Source organism: Chrysochloris asiatica, unplaced genomic scaffold (assembly GCF_000296735.1).
Source record: "Chrysochloris asiatica unplaced genomic scaffold, ChrAsi1.0 scaffold00080, whole genome shotgun sequence".
Classification (NCBI taxonomy): Eukaryota; Metazoa; Chordata; class Mammalia; order Afrosoricida; family Chrysochloridae; genus Chrysochloris; species Chrysochloris asiatica.
The window spans coordinates 1,160,644-1,167,933 of record NW_006408598.1 but is presented as its reverse complement, the minus strand read 5'-3'; the positions used below and the strand labels follow the sequence as shown (position 1 = coordinate 1,167,933).

General features: G+C 40.1%; 1 pseudogene; it reads right to left on the bottom strand.

The window, feature by feature from the left end:
* Window positions 1-3,961: 3,961 nt before the first annotated feature.
* LOC102817658 lies at window positions 3,962-4,258 on the bottom strand (annotated as a pseudogene).
* Window positions 4,259-7,290: the final 3,032 nt, after the last annotated feature.

The following is a 7,290-nucleotide window of genomic DNA, read 5'->3' as shown; positions in this document are numbered from 1 at the left end:
GGGGAGAGGGAGGGTGAAGCAGACTGTTTGGCTGTAACAACATCAAACAAACTGTTTGCCTTGAAGTCATCAAGACAAAAAAAGAGCCCATCAAGGTAAACCCTTTTCTAAGACTGTAACTCAAGGGAACACATGAACAGACTTGTGTGCTCACTGAAGATCACCCTGGCCAACTTGTGAGTGAAAGTGTAGGAAGTGCACCAATGAAGACATGGACTGAGTTTGACCATAGACACCTTGGTCCATCTTCTGCACAGAAGCCACTGTTTACTCCATCAAGGCCTCTAGTGCCTCATTGGCCAGCTCCTGCTGATGCTCTTGACTGCCCTTGGCTGCCACAAATGAGTACACATTCTGACTAGCCTGAGCATGGCCTCTTGCCTGGACCATGGAGATCTCATTGGTCAGGAGCCCATAGTGCACCACCCCATTGCAATGGGGGATGTCTAGTCCCTCCTCAGCCACACTCATGGCCACCAGGAGGTTCTATGTTCCATTGACACCTGATGACCTTGAGATGTGAGAAAGAAGACAAAGGCCAGGCTGGTTTGATGTATGAACTCCAGAGTGAAGCGGCCAGCTGGTCTGAAGTAGCAAGGAGGTGTGTGAGAACTCCCAAACTTACAGATAGTATCCATTTGAACTAGCTTGGATGGCTTGCTGAGCAGAACTCAATCAGATGAAGATAAAGAAGTTTAATACAGAGAGTACGTGCAAATTGCTACAACTTGTTGAACTGAACCTTTACTTATAGACAAAGTTGCACAAAATCCCAACAACAGGGACGGATTCACCATATCAAGCAACAAGCCGGTCTCTTCAATACACTGGGTTGATAGGGATGGGCAACTTAGACTTCGGCTATCTAAATTGGGGGGGCAGGGGCTATAAAGTCTTAAATTGGCTGGCTTGCAAGCTTTCATGAGGGTGCTTAGTGTTAAAAGGAGGATGGTAAGATAGAATCCCCACCGAATAGTTTTTCTCTTGTCCACATGGGTCTGGTGATGAAGGGAATGGGATTTTATGATTCAACTGTGAGTAATTGTTATCAAGACTAATGGAGATCATCACAACTAAATGTAGAAGAGGTATAACTAAAAGGGGGGGTGGGGGGAGCAGGTAATCTGTCATTTCAGGAACAGAGTCTCCTAGGATCATCAAGAGGAAAAAGCATGAGAGGAGCAAGGGATCCTAACCAAAAAGTGATGACAATGAAGATGATGGCAAAGGTGATGGCACAGAGGGAGAGCAGCAGCAGAGGAATATAGGGCCATGGACAGAGAAAGACAGTGTGCCTGTGGGTAGGAGGCTGGCTTAAAAAATATGCCCTTTGGGCATTTAATTAAATCTATATTTTCAATGTGTTATGTGTGCAACAACAACAAAAATGTAATAGAGGTAAATACTGTTCACTGATGGTACATTTGTTGTTGTTGTTGTGTGCCTTGGAGTCGGTTCTGACTCATAGTGACCCTGTACAGGGTTTCCGAGGCTGTAAATCTTTACGGGAGCAGAAAGCCTCATCTTTCTCCCGCAGAACAGCTGGTAGTTTCGAACTGCTGACCTTGCGGCTCGCAGCCGGATTCGTAACCACTACGCTACCAGAGCTCCTAACTGATGGTACATGGAGGCGATTTTTAATCATCATAATGATTTGTTGAATGTGAAACTATCTGCCTGTAAACCTTCATTCAATTCACCACAAAATCTTTAGCTCTTCTGTGGGCTTCTGTGATTCTTCCTGTTCTGGAATGCCAATAATTCTTAAGTTATTCCTCTTCATGTTATCTAGCATGAATCTTAGACTCTCTTCAGATTTTTTAATCCTTTTTTCTCCTTGCTCTCCTATCTTAGCAGTATTGAGAGATATGTCTTCCAGCTCACTAGTTCTGGCTTTCATCTCTTCCATTCTGTTCCTTTGCCCTTTCAGTGTATTATCCATTTCTGATATTTTATTATTAGTCATTTGGACCTCTTTTTGCAAGTTTTGAATTGTTTCCAATGCTGTATTTGTTTCCTGTAGTACTTTCCTGACATCTTCCTTATTTTTCTCAACCCCTCTGTGGAGCGTTTAGATGCATCTCAACATCTTTCTCCTGAATTCCTTCTCAGGCAGTTCCAAAGCTTGCCCTCCCTCCAATGTGAAGTCTAGGTCTACCTCCATCCCATTCATCTCAGTTACTCTATCTTGTTTCTGGATGTGTGCCAATATGGTCAGTTGTTTCTTGGGCATCTTCAATAATTAGGTGTTTTTTCAATAATTAGATGAATGTATGTTGATGTATTATTATGCTTTCTGATTGCCTCCAGGTAGATGTGATCAAAAGTTGGGCTTCCTGTTTCACTTTTCTTATTATTCAACTCAGAATAACTATAGTAAATGTTGGCTGTCTATATGGTATATAGCAGCTGGTATTGTCTCTTCCCTGGATGGTGGAATTTTATAGGGTGTGATTGTAGCTTAGCTATATGACTGCAGTTGCTGTCTCTTCTTGGGAAACATAGAGAGAGAAAGAGCCCCCTTTATCTCCAAGGATCAGTCAGACCTCTGCTGTGGGAGCGCTCCTCTGATCCTTCATTTGCTCTATCATGCCTAAGACGGCTGCCCTCAACCACTGCAGAGAATCAGGATATCTTCAGGATCTAAATTATCAGCATCCAGGTGGAATCTTATGGTAGAATTCTTAAAATGAAGATATTCTTCTTACACTGGTTTTCATCTATTTTATTCCCATAATTTTCCTTGGGCCTTAAGATTCACACATACTGGGCATTTGATTTTCTTACACAACTCCTTTAAACCCCAGTTTTTGCCTGGGGCCAGATGTCTACTTTTTTTTTTCTTATCTGACAGATTTGTTTTGTTTTGTATGCCAGTTGTAGAGTCCCAGGTCCCAAGCAGAAAAATCACCATAAAAAAGTTTTAAAGTAAAAAATAAAGGGTTAAAGAGCAAAGATACTAGTTTGAGGACTAAAGTACACCTGATTGAAGCCATGGTATTTCATTCACTTCATATGTATATTCTGGGCCAGGTGTGGTACTGCAGGATAAGCACTGGATTGCCAACCACCACAAGGTCAGCAGTTCAAACCCTACCAGTCACTCCCTGAAAGTCTTACACAGGGTTCCTATGAGTTGGAATCAACTCAAAGGCACTTAACAACAACAAAAACATGTATATCTGAAATAATTCATTGGACAATCAATAAGAAATATGGTAGAAGCATCATTGCATTTGAATTATATTATTGATGAAGACTATTCAAAGTACCATGAACTACCAGAATAAACAACTCTGTCTTGAAAGAAGTATAGCCAGAATACTTAAAATGAAGATGGCGAGACTTCCTCTCTTGTACTTTGGATGTTATCTGGAAGGGCCAATCCCTGAAGAGGGACATCTTGCTAGAATAGTGGAGGGTCAGCAAAAAAACAGGATAACCTGCAATAATATGGATGGATACTATAGCAACAACCATTGGCTCAAACGTAACAACAATGTTGAGGCTAGAACAAGAGTGGGCATTGTTGCATTCTATAGTGGATAGGGTCTCTTTGAGCTGGAACCAACTTGACAGCACGTAACAACAACAGCATTCACTACGAAACTCTTAAAGTCTAGTAAAATGATTTTCTTCTACTTTCTATCATTTATTTCTAAGGTTTGCAGGTACAATTTGTAGGAACTGGTCTTATTTACCCTAACAGATCTGAAACCTCCATGTAGAAAGTTACTTCAAAAGCACCTCTATTCCTAAATCTACTTTTTTTTTTCATTCATGAGATATTTATTAAAATAACACAATTAAGAGAAAAAAAATCAATACAATGTATACATCATTACTGAAAACTGTATACCATCATACAAAAATGGATTTTATTTTGGGAAACTGATTTCTAATTTATGGCAAGTTTCACTTTCAGAAATAAAACCACAGAACAACATGATCTAATGCAATCTTAAAGGCTGGCATGCTGAGCAAGTAATGTTCTTATTCTTTGTAGGAGCTACTTCTTTACACTGTCAGGTACCAGGGCTCTGCCTTTTGGAGTGATTTCAACCACCAAGTCATCAACAGTAACGTGGTCTAGTCCTTTTTCTTTAATTACCTCTTTACAATGTGCTTTCAACTGATCCTTCCAGCCACATTCAACTAATTTAGTTCTCAGCAATTCTTTGAGGCGTTCTCTTTCTCCAGTTTCTATCAACTTTTGGTTAATTGCTGCACTCATCTGCACATCTTTGTTCATCTTGCTAACCACACTCTTCGGCTGCCCAGACTTAGACCCTCAGTAGCTCAGGCACCTAAGCACACCTTAACTCTATTTTTTAAATCATCCACCCATGCATCTATCCAGCAAATATTTACTCAGTATTGGTCATCAACTTGGCCTGTTTTCTAATCTGATATATATTTTCCCATCGTTCCTGGGTGCTCAGCACCTTGATTTGCCAATGAGAGGCAGGGATAAAAAGAGCTTGTCTGGATTGGTCTTCTTTTTTCTAGAATTCATTTATTAAAAAAAAAAAAAAATACAATCCTGATACCATTTGTGTTTGGCAAAATAATGAGTCCTCTACTTCCCTCCCCACAGAATGTCTATGTCCTAATCCTGGAACCTGTGAATATGTCATTTTACATGGAAAAGAAGAATTAAGATGAGAGGTAGAATTAAAGTTGTTAATTAGAGACATTAAAATAGGGATCATACAAGTGGGCATTATGCAATCACAAGGGTCCTTAGTGTGGAAAAGTCCTCAGTATCAGACTGATTTGATGTGAGAAAGACCTGAGTGGCCATTGCTAGCTTTGAAGATTGAAGGGGGCCATAAACCAAGAAATACAGGTAGTCTCTAGAAGCTGGAAAAGGCAAGAAAATGATTTCTCCCCCTGCCGATACCTTGAATTTAAGGAGCTCTGCTAGTGTAGTGGTTACAAATCGGGCTGCGAACCTTAAGGTCAGCAGCTTGAAACTACCAGCTGCTCCGTGGGAGAAAGATGACACTTTCTGCTCCCGTCAAGATTTACAGCCTTGGAAACCCTGTACAGGGTCGCTATGGGTCAGAATCGACTCAACAGCACTTAACAACAACAACAGTACCTTGAATTTAGCCCAGCGAGACCCTTTTCAGGCTTCTGAACTACAGAACTATAAAATAATAAATTTGTGTTGCTTTAAGCCACTAAGTTTGTGATAATTTGTTACAGTATCCATAGAAAATGAATATACCATTTGCTTTCCAAGTTCATGGTTGCTTCTGAAGAAACTACAAAACCTAATTATGTGTCAAAGACATAATTCATTCGTTATGCACTCACTTTTAACTCCTCTGATTTGTATTTGAAATGTTCTGCCATTATTTTTTGCCGTCATGATATTTTGGGAGTTTTTCCTGACCTTATGTTTACTACATTCTCTTGCAGTCATGTTTCAAGAACTATCATTTTCTTCTGGCTTCAGTACAAAACTTCGGAAGTGTTAGTTCCTCTTGAAATGTACACTTTGGGATGTCTAGCATCCTTTTCTCCTTTGACTTCCATTTTTATATTCCCTTTCATTTGCAACTTTGGAGAGATGATGTTGAGTGATAATAGCAATAAAAAATTAAATCCAGGTGGGTGTATGACAACTATAGGACATTTTATAACTCCTCTGGACAAGATAGATGAAGATCAAAGGTGTAGAATGATGACATTAGTATCACTGAGGCCCCAAATAACTCCACATGCATATACTCATGCTTCATTTGTTTGTTTATTCATTCAGCTGGATATTAAAAATATTTACTGAGTGTCAACCATGTGTCAGGAACTGTTCTAGGAGCTAGAATTCATCATGACAAAGGTTTATGCATTTTGGAACTTATATTCTGCTGTGGGGAGATAAGCAATAAACTGGCTGATAAATAATCTATTATGTTTTAGGTGGTTAGTGCAATGATTGAAAAAAGAATAGCATATGCAAGGTGGAGCAGGGATCCAGCAAATTAAATAGGGTGGAAAGGTAAGGCTCACTTTAGAAAGGAACACTACAAAAAAGATGTGAAGAAGTTGAGGGGCCTAGTCATTTCAAACAGAGGGAACAACCAATTCAATGGCTATAAGAGCAGAACTGGATGGTTAAATAGCAAGAAGGTCAGTGTAGCTAGAGCAGGAGCAAGGGGGGAGAATTAGGAGCTGAAACCAGAACGGTAATTGAAGAGGAGGACTTTAACTTTGACTCTGAATGAATAAAATAGGTAGTCATTACCAGACTTTAAGGCTAGGAATGACATAATCTTACGATGTTTTAAATGAATTATCTTCATTGGTGAGAGTCAGTTGTAGCAGAACAATGATTGATTAATGAGGAAGTTAGATTTCTCTTTATGAGAGATGGTGGTGGTGTAGGCCATGGTGGTAAGAAGTGATTAGATTCTATTTTGAAATCTAGTCAACATGGTTATCTGTTAGACTGGATTCTCTGATAAAGAGAGAGTAAAAATGACATCAAGCTTTTGGACCTCAGCAGTTGGAAGGATAGTGCTTCCAGTGTTTAAAAGTGGTAGACCTTGGATAGAAGACTTTTAGTGGGATGAAGAAGATCAGAAGTCATGTTGGGGCATGTTAACTTTGAGATATCTAGTAGATATCCAAGTGGAACTAACAGCTAGACAATGGGATGAGTCTAGAGTTCAGAGGAAATATACAGATGGCTGCCCATAAACATTTAGTTCATATTTAAAATCATGAGAATAAAAATGAGATCACCTAAGCAAATGAGTGTAAATAAAAAAGAGAAGTGGCACAGCCAAGCAGAGGCAATGATCCAGCTCTAGAAGCCACAGAGCACACCTGAAGGGAGAGGTGTGATTGATTTTTCATCTTTCACTTCTCATTTTTCATGTATCTCTCCTCTTCACCCTGATTGAACCGTCACTGCACAGCCCAGACATCTTCAGACCCCCAAAAGGGTCCCACATTGCACCCACAGTTTTCCAATGGCACAGAGAGTAAATCCGCAGTCTGCTTATTATGATATTTTGGCCCTGGGAACCCACCCCATAGTTTACCTAGGCGGGACCCTTCGCACAGCAAAGGCCAGTGAACAGTGTCAATCACAATTTTATTTTTGTTTCTGATTGGTGGTTTCTGTCTCTGCTTTTATATTGTTTCTGTCTTTGGTCCTTTTGGCCTGACTCTTCTTCCAGGGGTGGGAGCTTTCTCACCCTAACTTCCCCAAAAAGAGACAACTGTGCCCTTATAGCCAAGCTACAAGCATTCCCTGTATTACCCCATCATAAGATT